A 20971-nucleotide genomic window follows, 5' to 3' on the forward strand; every position below is an offset into this window, starting at 1 on the left:
AATAGAACAAGCAGTACTGATAAAATAAGAAATAAAGACATTTTTATTCAATTTAATTTACTTGCATATCGAAATTTGTACGTTGGAAAGGCCTATTATTATTATTATTATTATTATTATTATTATTATTATTATTATTATTATTATTATTATTATTATATTGCTGCACGTATTGTATTCTTCACCTGACATAATTAGGAACATTAAATCCAGACGTTTGAGATGGACAGGGCATGTAGCACGTATGGGCGAATCCAAAATTGCATATAGTCTGTTAGTTGGGAGACCGGAGAGAAACATACCTTTGGGGGGACCGAGACGTAGATGGGAGGATAATATTGAAATGGATTTGAGGGAGGTGGGATATGATGATAGAGAATGGATTAATCTTGCACAGGATAGGAACCGATGGCGGGCTTATGTAAGGGCAGCAATAAACCTACGGGTTCCTTAAAAGCCATTTGTAAGTAAGTATTATGACATTGATTTTTACATAAATTTCTGCCTTATAAATGACGCTTTTGCTTTAAAGTGATTTAGAAAAATACTACAATATTTTTAGTTTCAACTTAATTATTCTTTTCTTGAAGGCATCCGTTTAATCGAATTTCATTTGAAGCAGTCCAGAACTCTAATCTGAGGGTTAGAATGATCAGAAAATTTATTTGAAACTAGCTGTACCCGTGCGCTCCGCTGCACTTATTAGAAATAAATATAAAGTAATTACATAATTAAAATAGAACATTGGGTCCAGGGAACATTCTTGTTTGATAGAAGAATAAATCGTTTAATATGCTACTTAATTTAAATTATATTTAAATAATTAATATGCTATCATTTTGGTCCAGAGACCACTCATTTGGTGCAAATATAATTCGTTTAACATTTTTCTAAATTAGTCTTGAATGCATCCTTTAATAAATCACTCCAAATTAAGAGAGTTAATTGTGTACGAAGATCATTTTTATGTTAACCTTACTGTGCATCTTTTTTTTTGTTAAGTTTATTTTATTCACGCCTTAATATCTGTGGTCATGTCGCGTGTTTAGAATGTGTGGGTATATCAGCAGGCCGTTTTTTACTCTTGTTGAGTTCCTGTTTCTATTGTGTGTTGTAGATGGCTTGTGTTCATGTAACTGATTATAGACTTTGATTAATGTTTTTGGTATTGGTAATTGAGGCGGTGATGAATAATGGCATGTATCTTTCCAATCCGGCATTTGCCTTTATGACTAAGGGAAATCATGAAAAACCTCAGTCAGATTGGTCGGCCACGGGGTTTGAACCCGGGACCCCCGAATGAGTGTCTCAAATGCTACCGTCTCAGCCAACTCGCTCGGTTGTATATCATTGTTTATGCAAATAAAAAAATGAGGTACCCTACATAAATATTATTTTAAGGAACATACGAAACGAATATGGGTAAATTATGAGCGCAGGAACGCCATTTAATGACACCTTTTAAAATAACTCAGCTCCAGTGATCTCTATGGTAAAATGAGTGTATAAAATTAGAGTATTTTATGTGGACTAAATAAAGCTACAATAATCAAGTTATACAATATTTCGACAGAATATCAAGTTTTCTGTGCGTACAGATTTCTTTTCATCTTACCTCAGTCCTCATTTGTAGCATTACATCCATCTAGAGAAATCACAAATCTCAAATAGTGAAGGTTAATTAGCTTCTGAGATTACTTCATACAAACACATAAAATATTCTCTGTATATTAATATTGATAAACGTCAAGGCCGCCTTAAATAGACGGAGTCATTTGTTTTAATTTCATTGTAGACATCGTCGTCGTTCCTGTAATAACTCCTATGTCACATATCGATTTTCAGATTTTTGCTCTATTAAATAACTTAAATAGTGATGCAGCAAATAATACAATCTACTATATATAACTTAATTATATTTCTTTCTTTCGAAAATGTAAGAATTCACGATCTCCTATGCACTACTGCCATAGAATGAATAAATTTGTTTTTCTTCTTACTAAAAAATTTAATATTTTGTAAATAGAAGTTACGGAACAACGACACTATAATCTGAGGCGGCGGTGGAAATATATTGTATTGTTATTTTAAAACTCTTGTATATCCTTAAATATCAGTCCTATCAAAATTTTGCCTGGAATAAAACTTATCGGAAATAACTTTTGAAGAAACTTTTGGCATGTAACATTTTTCACAACAATCGATAATAAGCGAGATATTTCGGTTTATTTAATTAAGGCTCCCTTATAACCCCCCTTTTAAATAAAGTATTTTGAATGTCATAGAGCCTAAAATCTAAGTTACAACGAACTTAATTTATGTTCCAAGTTTCATTGAAATCCGTTCAGCCATTATCGCGTGAGAAGGTAACAAACATCCAGACAGACAGACATACAAACAAAAATTAAAAAAAAGCGATTTTCGGTTTCAGGATGATTAATTATACATGTTCACACCAATTATTTTTGAAAAAGCGGAAATTGTCAGAAAAATTTCGCTTACAGATTTATTATCAGTATAGATTCATTTGGTAAAATCATAAAATTATTTCATCTGTAACATATATTTCCTATTTGCTTTAGCACTACTTGCCATCTAGTGTTAAGAATCTGAATTACAAATTAAGTATTATTTTTATTCACAATTCAGTACTACTTCCATCTATCGTTAAGAATTTTAACTGCAGGTGAATAATAGAACGGAATGATGTGAAGTATTGGATTTTATTAAAGTGAATGTGATCTAAATACAATGAAAGTTGTTATCTAAATAAAAGTTTGAAACTTCATAATATGGATCTTAATATATACTTACGTCTTCTACGTACAATTATGGAATTGGCAGTCTTTAAAAGGATGATTTGGAGATGATGTTGAATGGTTGTTTCGTAGTTGGTTCATAATGAGATTATGATGTTCCTGGATCATTTGTACGTAGAGTTTCAGTCAGGATGAGCTGTCCCTCCCTTCTAAATATTCCCCATACTACGGCTCATGCATTTTGTCAAGACACTCGCGATGCACAGTAGGGGAACAACGTTTCTCTGGAGGGTGTAGGAGTAGAAGGAAAGGTCGGTGTATGTCTACCGAGTTCAAGGGAAAGGCTAACTCATTCCCCTATAATTCGTAAGTAGACTCATCCGATCTCGTGCGCAGCTCTGTAAGAAGAGTGAGGGAGTATCTGGACATAATGCATGAGCTGTAGCCAGGAATAATTGCGAATCAGGTGTAACATTATACAGACAATATTTCGAATCAGGTGTGGCAATATTATTTCGACAATATTACAATGATAGATTGACTGCAACTGAAAGAATTCTTATACGGGATTGGTCATTGATAGCATGAACGAAATAGACAAAGGAATAAAACAGCTAGAAGGAAGGTAGTCCATTTCCCTTAAGATTTGTACTTTCCTTTTGTTAGAAAGTGATTTTCATTATGAAAATTATAATTTGCCATTCGTCTGTCGGAATTCACAGGAAGACGCCCGTAACTCGTACTTCCTTTTGCTTCAAAGTTCGGTGCTCCGGAATCACAAGTGCTACATTAAAGTTTTGAATATTTGAAGAAGTAATGTTACTTCCGGAAATGTAGACAGACAAGAACATCCAGCAGCTTGGATTAGAAGCAAATTAAGGACTCAAATGTCTACTCAGATTATTAATCTCGGCTAAGAGCTACGAGTATAACGCCATCAACTTCATCGTCATCCTCATCCTTAACAAATGTGAGACTAGATCCATTTTTTCAAACGTCTTAATGTCGTCTGTCACACATTTCAGAGATTTACCTATCAACATTAGTTCAAGATGTGTAGCCTATAAACAATCTCCATTATTATAACCTTGTAACATTTTAATCCAGCTTTGTTTGCATGTCATTACTTATTTCTAGAGACCGGAATCATTAAAATAGGCAGGCAAAAAGGCATCATAATAGCTGAAATAGACAGGCAAAAAGACATTATAAATAGCTAAAATACACAATAAAAGGCAATTACAAAAACCTTATACTAGACCCACAACCTTGCACTTTCCACAAAGGGATTTCAGCAGCAAGAATAGCTTTACATAAGTCGAATGCAAATTGAGATTTTCGACTCGATGTTGCAATTATTGTTGAAAGCAAAGAAGTCTTCTTCCCAGTAGCCTTGGAAAGTGCATTTTTGTGTTTGGTTGTACCGATACGTTGGGATATGAAATATTTAGCTAGCTACAACAACGTCGCAATGAAAACTGAAAGAAAAATAACCGCTAAAAATAACGTTAGACCCGCACTCATTGTTGCCTTGTCAAACACATCAAAACGCTTACTGTTATACATTTTTGCACGGCAGCACTCATTGTTGCAAAGACAATATGAACTGACTGAAAGACAATTATATACATTCGGTGAAGTCACTTTCATTGTAGCGGTTATAGAAATAAATTAATATATACCTGTAGGCAATTTTAATAACAAATTAATAAATAATAGATAAATAATCAAATAAAGGCACAAAAAGCATTTAGTTTGTAAATTAGGCATTTATATTTAAAAAAGTCAGGAAACAGCAACATAAAACTGTGACGTTTCAATCACAAAGGTATAATTCGTACACATTTACTTTCAAAATGAAGATAGATTTAACACATTTAAAAAGGCATTCTGGCAAAGTTCCTGTCTCTGCTTATTTCATTATCTTGCAATATCGTTACTTATTTCATTATCTGATAAACTGTAAATGTTCTCAGGAACCTTATCTCTGTTCTGTTAATAAGTTTTATTCCAAAGATGTAAAATTGTAAATAGGTAACGTAAACATTGAACGATACCTATTTATAGGTCTACAACAGGCATTTCCAACTGCTGGCTCTGTGACGTCACACGTCTCTGCTCTCGGTCTCCTTGAGAAGGAAATCATAGCTATAACGGCAAAGTAGGAGAAGTGGACAGTGTTCTGCCCAAGGGCAGGTCTTTCACTGCATACCCAGCGTTCTCCAGTCTTTCCTCTTTTGTGCCTTCCTCTTTGTCACCGCATATGATCCATATATATATATATATATATATATATATATATATATATATATATATATATCATCTGATACCTTCTTCTGCCATGAACTCTTCTCCGGTTCACCATTCCTTCCAGTGAATCCTTCAGTAGGCAGTTTGTTCTCAACCAGTGATCCAGCCAATTCCTTTTCCTCTTTCTGATCAGTTTCAGCATCACTCTTTCTTCATCCACTCTTTCCAACATAGCTTCGGGATGGAGGTGTTTAAATGGCGGAGACATAAAATTACTCTCCCACATATGCTTTACCAGTTCTGTTCCGAGAGGGGAAACGCGCTCCGACGTCACAGGTTGTCCAGTTGGAAATGACTGGTCTACAGAATGTCCAGAAATTAAGTATCGATTTTGTAGAAATAAGGCGTTTAGAGATCAAATGTGTATGGTAATAAATGCAAATACACTGTGTTTCTAAACTGTGTAGTTGCTGCTGGAGTCCATGCATTGGCTTTGTGACAACAACTAAACATGTGTTCTGTCGTTACAACTGAATCTGCATGATCTTTAGCTTACCACAAAAGGTTACTATGGTGATGGGCAGAAAACTGTAACATTAATTAACAGTTTTCTGACCAAGAGCGGGTCCTTCATTGTAAACCCAATCTTCCCTCTTTCCCGCCTTCCTCTTAATCTCCGCATATGATCCATATATCTTAATGTTGTCTATCATCTGATATCTTCTTCTATACCGAACTTTTCTTCCATTCACCATTCCTTCCTTGCATCTTTCAGTAGGCAGTTTTTTCTTAGTCAGTGACCTAGGCAATTTCTTTTTATCTTCCTTATCAGTTTGAGCAGTAATCTTTCTTTCTCCACTGTTTCTGGCATAGCTTCATTTCTTATTTTGTCCATTTCACACACTTCGTTCTTCTCCATATTCACATTTCAAATGTTCCCGGTCGCTTTTCTTCACCTTCGTCCTAATGTCTATACAATACTCTACACAAATCACTTCACTAGTCTCTTTCTTAGATCTTTCTCCGAAGGTCCGCAGAAAATACTCCTTTATCTAATTAAAAGTTTCTTTTGCTATTGCTGTTCCTCTTTTGACTTCTTGGCAACAGTTCATGTGGATAAGACACAAAACGCATTAATTTAGCTTAATAGGTTGACTCATTACACAGTATATTGTAGTCGCTGCTGAAATATTGACAAGAGTAGCTACGTCTTTTCGTAGATGGTTCATCACTTTCGTATAGCTACAGATTAACCGCGTGATCAGCATTTCTGATAGGGTATGTACATAAGCTGGACAAGGACAGCACAACGAGATTTCTGAGTTCTCTACAATACTTAATAAAATGCACTAACCGATAAGGCCTCGTCTTCTGTTGACATCTTTCTTAGCTAGAGCCAATCCTGAGTGTCACTGCTGATCAGCGTCACAACTAATGAACAAGTGCGATCTTCAATAACAATTTTTTTTACTTGAAACATCTACCGGGTGTTGCAAAATTAAAGCGAAAAATCATGGGCACTGTGAAATTTAAATCATTCTGAACCCTAAACGACAGTTCTTATTCCTTAACACTGAAACGGTTTAAAAATATTAAAGTTAACATTTTGAGCTTAGGCAGACACTGGAGTATATTTCGTTGTTCACGTCAAATCCAGATAATTTTAGTCGATTTTTAACGTCACTGCATCAACTACTAGGTTATTTTAGCGGTGATAGAATTTGTGATAGCGTGTGGTATTTGGCGAGATAAAATCAAGGATTCGCCATGAATTACCTTACATTCGCTAGACAGTTTGGTAAAGCTCCGCAAAACCCAGCCAGATAAACAGCCCAACCTATGCCTGTAGATCATAAATTCATGACTATAATGCAGGATGTTAAAAGAAAGTATCCAATATTTTAGGAGTTGATAGTATCCATCAAAACAAGAAAAAAATATCTAATAAACATGGGCCCTACAACACATACTTTCTGAGATCTGAACACTTGTTCATAGGAGGTGCTCAATGTGACGTTCGTTTACGGCAATGCATTTTTTCTGCCCTACAATACAGCAGGCTACCAGATAATCATACCGTAGTTGACACCCCTGGCATGGATTACTGATATGTCGCAAGGAATACTGAAAACAAAAGTTTGGTTGCGGATATGAGCGGGGTTTAGCAGAGATGGTGTTGTGCATTTTCGTAATCAGCATGTGTGGGCTGATGAAAATTCCCATACACTTGAAAAAACAAGGCATCAGCACCGATTCTCAATCAACTTATGGGCAGGCGTTCTTGGCGATGCATTAAGGGCCGTACGTGCTGCCACAGAGATTAACTGGGGCTCGTTATCAGGATTTTATAATTAATGTACTGCCTACCTTGCTGGAGTATGTGCCAACAGGGCCGCTGGATTGATTGACGAAGCCCAATACCTTGGTCTGCTCATTTCTCAAATCTAAATCCCCTAGACTTTTGGTTATCAAGAAAAACCAGGTCAATTTCAAAGCGTGCGTGATTTCTTACGCCAAGGGCAGAGGAATGCATTGCCATGAATAGACGTCACATTGAGCACCTCCTATGGACAAGTTTTCAGATCTCAGAGAGTATGTGTTGTAGGACCCATGTTCATTAGATATTTTTTTCTTGTTTTGATGTATACTATCTTCTTCTTCTTCCTCGTGTTTTAGGATAAATCCTGTATTTTCCAAATTTGCTGTCTCAATCTGATGTTAGTGTCCAACTTTCCTTTCATTGCGATTTTCGGGAGTCGGTCTTCCGTCATCCTTAATACATGGTCCCGCCATCCTTTTCTTCTAGTCTTGATCCATTTTGTCACATCCTGCACTCCACATTTTTTTCCTAATCTCATCGTTCGTCTGTCATATAACGTAACGCCAGCAATACTTCGTAATATCCTTATTTCTGTTGTTGTCATTTTTGCAGTTTTTTTTGTTTCTGCTCGAGTTTCCATTGCATAGATGGTTACTATCTCCTCCTAAAATATTGGATACTTTTTCCTTAACATCCTGTATATTGAAAGATATTTCGCATTGATGTTTACTCATGTTTACACGTGTACTAATTACTACGACCATTTGTCTGGAACAAAGGGAACTGAACACTACATCAAAGTTTCACGTGCTACTCCAACAGATGTAGTGATATGACCTTAATTGTTAAGGCGACAATAAATAAATATAATGTAAAATTACACTTCATAAGAGGAGAAACTGCAAATAATTACAATACGATATAACACAGCTTGCTGTACACTAATAGCACGCCTCAATTTCTAAGCTTTTAATGACGTCTCATCTTCAAGTATACCATCTGCTGTCGCAAATAAAAGGTTTAAAATAGCGATTAGGAATCATATTTGTATTGCATTATTCCCATAAGCTTTTCCAAGTTTACTTTGCTCTTTACTAGAAAAGTTCTATATGGATTGTACACATGCGACACGTCTTGTGTGTTTGCTTTGAACTACTCCCACGTAAGTACAATGAGCAACAGTATGAAAGAGGAATATATATTATTAGATTTCGTTTATTTATTTCATCGTTCCAATGTTAATATTACTAGCTATAAATCCTGCAAGCTTGCGTTCCATTTTCGACACCTAAGTGATATTTAATAGACTCGGGAAGGTCTGAGTCTCCTAAGCCTTTGCACCATGGTGAGAATTTTAATGTAGGAAGGTTAAATTCTTGCAAGAGCACTCAGTCCTTGATGGTTCATGGTGTTTGTCACAGATCCATAAATAATTTCTGGATCCACGCTTGTATATGCACTCGAGAAGACAGTTACACTAATCCTCCCTATCTTTGTCCTATTTACGCTGCATCACCTTTAAATCCAATCCTTTCTCCTCCACCCCTTCTCCATTTTTCTCATTAACCTTTGTTTCCTCTCCTTCAACCGATCTCTCTTCCTTCAGGTACCGCATATTCTTCCCCTCCTCCACCTCGTTCCTTCCCCTCTGCTATCAACTCTTTTTCCCTCCTATACCATCTATTCCCATCTTCCACCTAGTCTCATTCCCCTCCATCAACACCTGTAATTCTCTTCCTCCACTTTGTCTCCTATCTCTCCTACACCTCGCTTTCCCCCACCCACCGCCTATCCTTTCCCTCCTTCACCTCTTCTCCTACCCCACCTCCAACATCTATCCTTCCCCTACTACATTATACCTCTTCCACCACCTATCCTTCCTATCCACCATCCTTCTATCCTTCCATCCGCCTATCTTTCTACCCCTCCTGCAACGGCTATCCTTCCCCTCCTCCAACTTGTCTCCTACCCCTCCTCAACCGCCTAGCCATCCTATCCACCACCTCGCCTCCTACAGACTATCCTTCAACTCCTCTATCTCATCTCCCTCCCTCCTCCGCCTCCTTCCCTTGCTCTACCGCATATAATACTTCGGCATCGTCCATCTTCTCTCCTTCCTCTCCCACAACTTCTCCTAACTCATCTTTCCGTCTCACACCTCCCCCCTTCCTTCTCTACACCTCCTTTTCTTCTCCACATTCTATTCTCCCCACTCATCTGATTTCAATTCTTCATCTTCTCTCCTTCATTCTTCTTATCAAGCTTCTTTATATATTTCTCCTTTTTTTCTCCTCCTTTTTTCTCTTCTCCACCTCCTCTCCTGATCCCTTCTCCCCAATCTCCTATCCTTCCCCTTTTCCCCAACGTTCTTCCCCTTTCTTTATCTTCTTTCCTTCTTTCTACTTCATCTCAAATCCTTCTATCGTCTCTTCTTCATGTTCTTACCCCTACTATATCCCACATCACCCTGTACATCCTGTCTCTCCATTCTTTGCCTTCTTGTCTCTATTCACCTTCCTAGTACTCTTAACCCTACACCCCTGCTTTTCTATCCATTTCTTCATCTTAAACCTCATTTTCAACACCAATCCCCTATATTTATCCTCTTCATCTATAGCCTCCACCCCATTACCCTCCAACCCCCCATAATTATCTTCATCCTTCTCTTCATTCTCTTTCTTTATGTTATCTTTTTCTTAGTATTCGTCAGCAGCGGCATTACCAGCATCAAGATTCGGGATCGATTTAAAATAGGCAATCAATATTGTTTATTGAAGCAAGGAGTTCGAGATTAATTTTTTCATTAGTGATGAAAATATTGCAATAGAAAGGACTTGCCCTCGTCTTCAGGTCATAGTAGGTGACGTTTCAATTACGAGACACTATCCCAACGAGTTACTATACTAGACTGTGGTAATACTGTGTAGCTAAAGGACGTTAGTGGCAATTCAAACACGTGAGTGAGCTGAAAATGATTCCGATCTACTGACATTCGATTCGTGCATTAGAATTATTGTATTACAAAACTAACTGTTACGAGGTTGTTACTCCTTCACAGTAATTTTCGGAAGACATTAACATTTTACATTACTGAATCTGAGAGAAAACTTACATCATCCTTTCAGTATGATGAACAGTTTCGCTCCACTTGCGGCTCTTACATAATTCAAGCCTTGGCTATGAATTCAAATAACTTTGTAAATTATTCTGACCAAAACTATGAGCATATACAATATTACTATTATAGTTAAATGTTATTCTTTGTCTACCCTACACAGGTAATCCATTTAATCTCAACTCTGAAATTTGCATGTTCAGAAGAGGACTTCCCGGTGTCCACTGTGCTGGACTAACATCTCCAACGCTCCAGAACTGCATACAGGTTCCATCAAACACGCATGATATGCAAGGTGCGGCAGAAACAATGACTCATTTCAAACCTCATGTTATTCTTGATTACTGTGCTACAGCGCTAATCTTAGTTCCAGCCAACATGGAGTGTTGGTCGAATGAACATCTTGTGTTTGCTGTTGAAACATTTTTCTGTATTTAGCTTCAGGAGATAATAAACCAACAACCAAATTTTATCAACCATCTGATGATGACGGATGAGACACACTTCCATTTAAATTGCTATGTCAACAAACAGAATTTCAGGTACAGGAACTTGGCTCCTGAATATCCCTGACACTTTCATCAAAGACCACTTCTTAGCCAAAAAGTAACAAGCGTGGAGTTTGTTGTCAGGGTATTGTTGGTCCCTATTTTTTTAATGACGCTGGTATGACTGTCATAACAGATCGATATGAGGCTATGTTACGACAATTCGTATAAATACAACTGGACCTGAAGGATATTGATATGGAATCAGTATGATTTGAATAGAACAATTCAACAACTCTCACAGCAAGAACGTCCATGTTTCCGCAAAACATTGTTTCCTGGTTCCCGATTTATCAGCCTGTGATTTTTTATGTGGTGCTTCCTTAACCCCTTCAGGTCTGGTGTATAATACATTATAGTGTACATTGTTTCTTTTTCTTTTTTTTTTTTTTTGGAATGTCTTCGATACTTTTATTATTTTGAAAAATTCAATGTGATGCAAATGGAGAATATTATTTTTGAAACATTTCTATAGGCACCGTGCAAGCTCCTCTGGTGGCGACTGTTGTTACTAACTGCGGGACAGCAGCGATAGAGTTGTGCTTGAAGCGTATGAATATACTTAACATCTCAGGTTAAATGATTAGAAATATGGATGATCCTAAAAAGCGGAAAGTTAATGCAAATTGCTGTGTTCTTGAGTGTAGTAATGCTTATAGGAACACACCAACCGATATTGTTTTTATTCACTCCCAAAACAGAAAACTGAAGCGGAATGACGCTAATTGTGGATCCAAGCAGTACGCAGACGAAAGTAAATAAGGCTACACTGCTTGTAATCATAGTATTATTATATACTAGGCCTGATATAAAAAATAGAATGTATATAGTATTATGTTTATAAATAACCATTAAGTTAACAACAACAGGAATTTATCATTTAAATTTCAAAAAGTACATAATTACTGAGTTCTTTACATATATATTATGTATAATATTACCAACAATAAATAATAATATACCTGTTTTTAAATGTATTCATATCGATATTTAATTCGTGATTTCAAGTGCTGATGGTTCACCTTGGAAACGAACACCCGCAGCAAGAATTTGCGGTATTCATTTTATTGGGAACGATATCAGAACACTCCCAAAACTAGCATACCGTTCCCAGCATTTTTATAAAAGATTACAAGAAAAAGACTGCCTCATCTCAACTAGCTCCGGAAACGTACGAAAGAGACGCATAAAGAAGAAGAAAAGATGAACATTTAAGTTTTATGGAAGGCGAATGCTCAACAAGTGTTATTTCGAAAAATCAAGTAGCCATACAGGCAAAAGTAAATGAAACCATTCTTGGTGATTTTGTTTTTTATTTCACAATTGAATTGTGTGAATTGTCTACTCAAATGTCCATTCCATTACATGCCGAACTGAAGTCACATAAGAAATGTTATGACAAGCGTTCAGGGACAGATGATATGTTTAATGAAATGCAAGGTTTCCGAAATTATTCTACAATAAAATAAAAGACAGAACTACCAGACTTAATGGGCGTGACATTTGTGGTTTCGAATATATTATTAAAATTGCTGCCTATTGCAACACAATCATACCCGTAGAATCATAATAAGAAATATTTCCAATTCTATCATTTAACCCAAATATAGCTACCATAGATAGTCGAAACGCCCCAAGATGTAGACCATACATATTATTTTTGCCATTTTTATTAGTGAATTTCACCTCGAAAGCTTTCGAAAAATTCTGTCCAAGAGTAAGATTAGTAAAGAAAATCGTCTACTCATATTTTCCAATTAAAATGAAAACTGGATTGTCGTATTCTGCTATGAGAGTGATGTTCGGAGTTAATCATATAATTATAATTATAATGTATTTTTACCGCCACTTTAATGTTGTTAACATCCACAATGGTTACTGTAATTTTGGGTTTTGGCCTAGCAGAGAAAGTATTCAGGTAACAATGCCTGCAATAATGAAAAAGATAGAGTGACAATTAATTGTTCAGAAGTGGAACAGCCACCCAATGTGGATCAGATGATGGCCTTCAAATCTAAATGCTACCGAGGCAGATCGAGTGACACATTCATAACAACTGATTGCGGATTATTGACTTTATTAGAAGGTGGTGATGAAGTCAGGTTTTCCCGGAATAATTACAAACCTCTCCGATAAAGGGATGATTTTTGCTACTCCACCGTATCTGCACGATGGTAAATTAACAGCTGAAGGAGTCGAAACTACTTACGGCGTTGCCAGTGTTCGAATTCATGTTGAAAGGTGCATTCAGCGTATTAAAATATGCAGTATAACATTTTACACAAACCAACAATTGAACTGCTTCCGCATGTTGATGTTGTTTATTCAACTGTCCAAAGAGAAGTCTGAACCTCATAAGTGATACCAACAAGGCATCACTTATGAGGCAACTAGGCCATAATATCATGGGGTAGAGTGGCCAGTTTCTTTTCCCTTCCATTGCATATATCGCCGACTAGCTACAAATTACACTAGTCAGACTTCATATGCATACAAACAATATTGTTCTTCCTCTGACACATATCGTCAAGTGATATGTACAGCCTGATAACAGATGTACATATCAGCCAGAACCTCAATCAGAGGTAGTATGTTGATGATATTGTTCATTATGTGTTGTGTTTTAGAGAATTTGCAGTCGCCCATTATTTAGGAAGTGTAATTAAGACTACTTTTAGAATTAAATCACATTAAAATACTTAATTTATAGAGACATTATACACACAAATATTACACACGTCATGACATCAAATATAAGTATATCAATGTTTTCGTAATATGACTGTTCACCCTCATTCAATGGTCTGAAATCTGATTTAAATGCCAAACAACTTCACTGATATTTCAGGAACTTTGTAGTTACATTTTTACACTCCTCTAGCAGTACTGAACTTTACACTGAGTCTATAAAATAATTAAAGACTGGAGATTGCTGGGTTTGCAGTGAAAGACCTGCCCGTGGGCAGAACACTATGAATCGATGAACCCATTCTTACTAATATTACAACTTTTTATCGGCAGAAAGCCGCATGTAATTTCTATATCACACATGACTAGTGAATGACTGCGAGCCTGTAGTTAATTAGGAATTGAGACACTGCGCGGCGCCACCAGTACGATTTTGAGACCCATGCACGGTGCCTATACCTGAGTTAAAAATAAAATTTAAAATTGTGGGGCCCCAGGGGTAAAAATTGTCCCCAAATTTTTATTTTCTGTAAAGACTTGATTTGAGAATTTTGGATTCCTAGAATGATTACTTGACCAGTTCTTTTTTTTTCAACTTTTTTAAACAGAAATTCAGGTCTGAAGGGGTTAAATCCAAAATACATTCAAATACGTAGACTAGTAAACACCCAGTAATTGAAGAACAACATTAAAACCGAAATTGAGGCAATGATACAGGAAACTCTGCAGAAGGTTGTGGAGAATGTGAGAGTTCGCACAAAATATTGCATTGCCAATGGTGATCGTCTGAAGGACGCAATTTACAAAAAGTGATATTGTAAGAAATGATTTCAAGTTTCTTCTCAACAATGTATAGTAATGAAATGTAATTATATTTAATCCTGAAATTTAATGTTTAAAATAGGTCAATGTTTCTGCCGCACTTCTACATGATATGAGTGCAAAGTAGCAACTTACGTATCTCTTATACAAATCTGCTTTCAGCTCCCTGTAAAGCAGGTTTGAATAATTTCAAGGAAAAATTGTTCCGGGGCCGGGTATCGATCCCGGGACCCTTCGCTTAGCGCGCGAACGCTCTACCGACTGAGCTACCCCAGGAACTATACACGACACCGTTACAATTTTTCTTTTTTATATCCACATAACTCATATGAGCTGACAAGACGCCAGAACTCAACTGTGAGTGCACACAAATACTGTGTGACTTTAAATTGTGGCTTTCTGTTAACGTACCTCCAGTAACGAATGTATTATACAAATCTGGCTTTCAGGGATATTCAGGAGCCAAATACCGGTATCTGAAATTCTGTTTATTGACATAGCTACTATCTGAAAGCCAGATTTGTATAATACATTCGTTAACAGAAAGCCATAATTTAAAGTCACACAGTAATTGTGTGCACTCACAGTTGAGTTCTGGCGTCTTGTCAGCTCATGTGAGTTGTGTGGATATAAAAAGAAAAATTGTAACGGTGTCGTGTATAGTTCCTGGGGTAGCTCAGTCGGTAGAGCGTTCGCGCTAAGCGAAGGGTCCCGGGATCGATACCCGGCACCGGAACAATTTTTTCCTTGAAATTATTCTTACGTATCTCTGTCACAGCTAAAAGCAATTTATAATATTCACAAGACACTTAATTAAACCGAAACTTCGTTAAAATAAATTCATTTTACATCACTATATTGTCTACTTCATACAGTGTCTGACATTTATTTAATTCCATTTATTACTCAAAAATGATTCCATTAAGAGTATTTATAACACGCTGTTTGTGTAGCTGTTTTGGGGTATCCGAAAAAGTGCAAGATTTGAAACGCTTAGTGCACTGAAATCATGATTTCTTTACAGCTGCATACAGTGCAGATGTCATTTCTTAACAATATGTAAACTGATTGGAGCAGATGCATGAGGACCGAGAGGGGACGCGGCGAAAATGGCCGTCCTTAGCGACTTTGGTGCGGCGCCGCAGTATGAGTCAGGACCGATTGCGTCAATGTGACTTGAGATACGGAAGCGAGCAGTACGTCGTTCTGTAGCTTAAAGACAACGCTTTCACTGAATAAATATCCAACTTATTTGCTAGTTAAATTACGAGAGTTATGAAATCCATTTTGAGAGAGTATTTGTTATACTCATTGACGATTTCAAATTTGACTTTACAGTTAATGAAAACTCTTAAGTTCTAAACTTCATGAAGTACTACTGTAAATAACCAGAAGAAATTCTGATGACAGATATATAAGAAGTCAATCATGTATGTTACCTCTAATTGAGGTTCAGGCTATATGTACATCTATTATCAGGCAGTACATCTCACTTGACGATACGTGTTAGAGGAAGAACAATCATTGTTTGTATACATCTGAAGTCTGATTAGTGTAATATGTAGCTAATCGGCGATGTATGCAATGGAGGGGGAAAGGAACTGACCACCCTACCCCATTATCTCCTGGCCTAGTTGCCTCGTAAGTAGTGATATGTTGGTATCACTTGTGAGATCCAAACCTGTCTTCGGACAGTTGACTAGACAACAACAATCATGTATGCACGCACATAGTTGAACATTATAATATTCGTGTAGGTACATACTGCAGGCCTACGTATTCTATTCATGTACATACTGTACGTATTCTACTCTACTTCAATTTTTACATGATATTTTCCAAAGTAGTCCGCTTCTACTTGAATGCGCTTGTTATAGCGCTTCTTCCAGTCCTGGAAGACATTATGCAGGCCATTCTTTGACAGATCCTTGAAAATCGCCTCTCATTTCTTGAGCACTGCTTCAAAGTCCTCAAATCGAATATCTCAGAGTTTTGTCTTCAGTAACGGGAATAAAAAAAGCCACAGGGAACGATATCGGGGCTCTAAGGTGATTTGATACACAGGTTATATTGAATTTAGCCATAAATTGCATGACTTGATTCGCGATGTGAAGTCGTGCGTTGTCGTGATGCAGTCTCCTATCCATCCCGATGAAGTTGTGTTCGTTTCTTTGCTATTTGTTTCCTCAGTGTCGCCAATACTGATGAGTATTATGCTTCTGTAACAGTATTGTGAGGGGGAACTGCATGCTGAAAAATCATTCCCTTATATTAAAAAAACGTGACTCCACCATCTTCCCTCCAGATGGAACAACTTTCGAATTTGGTGTTGGCGAACCTGGCGATTTCCACACTGTGCTTACTTGTTTTCCTTCAGGATAAGAAAGATGCAGCCATGTACTCAACACCGGTGATAACTATAATCTTTTCGCTGTAAGAAAAATCCTAATGTAAACAATAGCACGTGACTGAAGTGAGGCTTCATTGGCCGCTGTTTGGCGCCATAGATTCTCAGTACGTGTTCCCGCCCACTGTTGTACATTCTGTTTCATGTTAAACATTTCCCGTTACTTGTCAAGTAGGCCTAACCTCACTACTATGCATTCGTTTGCTTAGGAAACATTTACTTTATAATTACTGCAATTAAATTATTTTTAAGACTTATGTCTTCACAATGGACAGTTGAGGGTGCAGAAGCCATACTACAGTACCACGTCCTTACGTGAACAACTAGGAGCTCAAGTGACGCCAGCTTGTTACAAGAACAGACTACCTCGGTATTACTGTTGGTATTCATCCGCGTTCATAGTGCATAACAAAATATAAAAGTAGCTTTTCTTTTACATATCGTTTTACATATGAGTGAAGTTATATGTTTCATCGTATTAAACAACTAGAATTCAATTTTTTACTTTCAAATAATACAAGATTATGGTTTCCAAATACGAACTATATTTTCCTCCGTCATGTGAGTGTTTCGACTGGGAGCCAATCACGGGTATGACAGCCACGTGTTATGTTTACAGTAGGATTTTTCTTATACAGCGAAAACAGTATAGTCCAGAAATGTGAGGCGATTCTCAAGGACTTTACAAAGAATGGCCTGCATCGTGTGTTCGAGTAGAAGAGGACTACTTTAGAAAAGATCATGTAAACATTGAAGTAGAGTAATAAACAACTACGAAAAGTCAGTCTGTCTTTCTCGATCAGCCCTCGTATATACAGATTATGCAAGTTCATTTTCTCAAACACGTATGTTCTAATTACTTGAAATATGTTTTTCTCCCATTTGAAGACTATTAATTGTTAAGATTGAATATAATTTTATTCATATTACATCAATGCACAATAGATAGATACCTGCAATTTTTAATCCGCTTCTACACAGCTGTAAAACTGTCAGTAATATTTCGTGTGCAAGAGCCGCCCTCCGCTGCTCCACGGAGCGTTCAGTTGCCCTGACCTGCTATAAACCCGTCATCTCCTTGACGACGGATAACGTCTGCATTACAGGGAAACATCCAGTAGTTGAGAATTAATTCAAAATTAAACTTTCAAATGTTCTTTCCAAAACAACATACAGGTATTAATCTCCATGATATTAAAATAGCTACGTGCCCGCTAGCTCGTGTACTTGCTACACACAACTAACCGAACCAATCGGCTTGGACTACATCACATATTTACTTCACTAATATATGGAACTTTGCTTCCTTTCTCTCTTTCGTGTACACCGTTTGGTTGCACCGTCCCAGGAGTAAATTAATGACGAGTCCTGCAGACATATTCGAAAACCCTGCGGATTCCGAACGGAAATTGCTTGCTTAATTTCCAGGAGAAGCACCGCTATAAAAATTTGGTGCTCGTTGCTATAGCAGAGTTCCCTGGGACCTGGTTGTCTGTAGGCTAATTGACCACATTTGCATACACAGCATGTTTATAAATGTTTGTGTCTACACAGGAATCCACCAATAAGCCTACTGCTGAAAACTATACCTATTGATTCGTGGCAGTAAAGCGAACGGAAATTCCAGGCTTGATTTCCCGTCAGACGCATTATTAACGTTAAACAAAAGAGTATGTTAATTAAAACAGTCGCTATACGAAATATTCCCATTAAATATTCGATTGCCCTCCATGTTTCTGTTCCTCGATTCTTTATCTGATTTTACTGTCCTACAGTCTTTATCACTCTGTCCCTATTCATCTCCAACTGTTCCTAAACCTGCACTCTGGTTCCAATTGCGTCTAGTTCTATCTTTATCATCAGTCTATCACGCGGTCATGGTTCCAGTATATAGGTACATTCATTCATTCATCCATTCATTCATTCATAATGTTCTACTCAAGGGCAGGTCTTTCAAACCCAGCATTCTCCATTATTTCCTATTTTGTGCCTTCCTCTTTGTCGCCTCACATGATCCATACATCTTAATGTTGTCTATCATCTGATAACTTCTTCTGCCCCGAACTCTTCTCCCGTTCAACTTTCCTTCCAGTGCATCCTTCAGAAGGCAGTTTCTTCTCAACCAGTGAGCCAACCAATTCCCTTTCCTCTTTCTGATCAGTTACAGCAACATTCTTTCTTCATCCACTCTTTTCAACACAGCATCATTTCTTATTCTGTTTGTTCATTTGACACGCTCCATCCTTCTCCATAGCCACATTTCAAATCCTTCTAGTCGCTTTTCTTCACTTTGTCGTAATGTCCATGTCTATGCTCCATACAATACTACAATCCACACAAAGCACTTCACTAGTCTCTTCCTTAGTTCTTTCTCCAGGGAACCGCAGAAGATGCTCCGTTTTCTATGAAAAGCTTCCTTTGCCATTGCTAATCTCCTTTTGAATACTTGGCTGCAGCTCATGTTACTGCTTATAGTACACCCAAAGTATTTGAAGCTGTCCATTTACTCTACTGCCTCATTTAGAATTCGCAAGTTTGCCTTCTTTACTTTCCTTTCTATGACCATGTTCTTCGTCTTGTTGGCATTTATCTTCATTCCATACTTCTCACAGCTATCATTTAGCTCAAGTAGCATATCCCTTAGTATCATCTCCTCTTCTGCTAACAACGTCATATCATCAGCAAATCTTATACACTTTATTCTTCTTCCTCCTACTATCACTCCTCCCATGTTCTGAAAACAGTTGTTCACTAAATCCTCCCAAGTAGATGTTGAACAGGATAGGTGATAAAATGCATCATTGTCGTACTCCTATCCCTATTTCACTTCCTTCTGACATTTCTTCTCCTATCCTGACTTTGACTCGTTTCATATAAAAGTTACTGAACAGCCTCCTCTCTGTCCAGTCCATGCCAATTTTCTTTAAGATCCCCATTAGTTTATTCCAATCCACTCTGTCAAACGCCTTTTCTAGGTCCAACAAATACTATATACACTTCTTTATTCTTCTCTAGGTATATTTCGCCTATTGTTCGTAGCAGTCTAATTGTATATCTCGTGCCATATCCCTTCCTGACGCCAAACTGCTCTTCTTCCAGCTTAGAATATAAACGTCGATTCAGTATTCGGAGAAGAATCTTTGCCGAGTGCGATATCAGGCTGATAGTCCTGAACTCGTTACATTTCTTGGCATTATTTTTCTTCGGTATTGGAATCAACACTGTCTCCGTAAAATCTTCAGGCCAGTCGCCTTTCTCATATATTTCGTTGCATAATGATAGAATTTCCTTCTTGTTTTCACCCAAGCATTTCATTAATTCAATGAGGATTCCATCAACTCCTGTTGCTTTCCCATTTGTCATTTCCCTAAGCGCTAGTTCAACTCCTCCCCTTAAAACAGAAAATCCTTTTTCGTCTTCTGATACTGCTGCTTCGTTTTCTACAGCCAAGTCATCTGGACGATTCCCTGTCTCATGTAACTCTTTTACATGTTATAGGTACCTGGTCTTTAATTTTTAATTGAAAACCCATAGTGACACTTGTGACGGATAAAGTCACGACTGGGGTTTTTCTCGGGATTCTCCTGTGTTCCCAACATAGACATCGACATTATTCCGTCAACGTCTCTCAATTCCATCATAGCATTCATACGTATTTCTCCGATCACAGATCAACGTTGTGAGGAGGAAGCTGGTTCACGGACTTGTGCAGTTGCCTGCATGCACTCTGAACACACAGAGCGCCTTAGCACAATCGTCTGGTGTGGGTGAGAGTGCGCCTAGGGGGTTATTACAGTTGCTGAGCCGTCATGACTCCAAAAATCAATCAATCCCTTCGTACCTACCGCCAGCCTTCTACATATATATCACTGGGTCTCTACACGTGTGCCTGTGCGTTTGAATCTGTCTCAATCTCTACGTAACTTCTCCTGTTATTGTCCTTATTAGAGATGAACAACGATCGAGAAAGCGAGACTAACAGCGCCCTCAAAGCCGAAAACCCGCACGACAATGTTATATTATGTCGCGTCCTTGACGTAAATACTGGTTGTGAGTGTTCCG

The 20971-nt window shown here is 37.5% G+C and overlaps 1 protein-coding gene and 1 non-coding gene across 3 annotated transcripts in view; both read right to left on the reverse strand.

Annotated features, from left to right (window-relative positions):
• LOC138703169 (alpha-1A adrenergic receptor-like) overlaps positions 1-20971 on the reverse strand; it is an 885279-nt gene that overhangs the window by 811724 nt on the left and 52584 nt on the right. The window lies entirely within an intron of this gene.
• Positions 14706-14779, reverse strand: TRNAS-GCU (transfer RNA serine (anticodon GCU)). The gene has a single exon. It is a non-coding gene; the product is annotated as a tRNA-Ser (tRNA).

The sequence above is a fragment of the Periplaneta americana genome, chromosome 7 (genome assembly GCF_040183065.1).
Source record: "Periplaneta americana isolate PAMFEO1 chromosome 7, P.americana_PAMFEO1_priV1, whole genome shotgun sequence".
NCBI lineage: Eukaryota > Metazoa > Arthropoda > Insecta > Blattodea > Blattidae > Periplaneta > Periplaneta americana.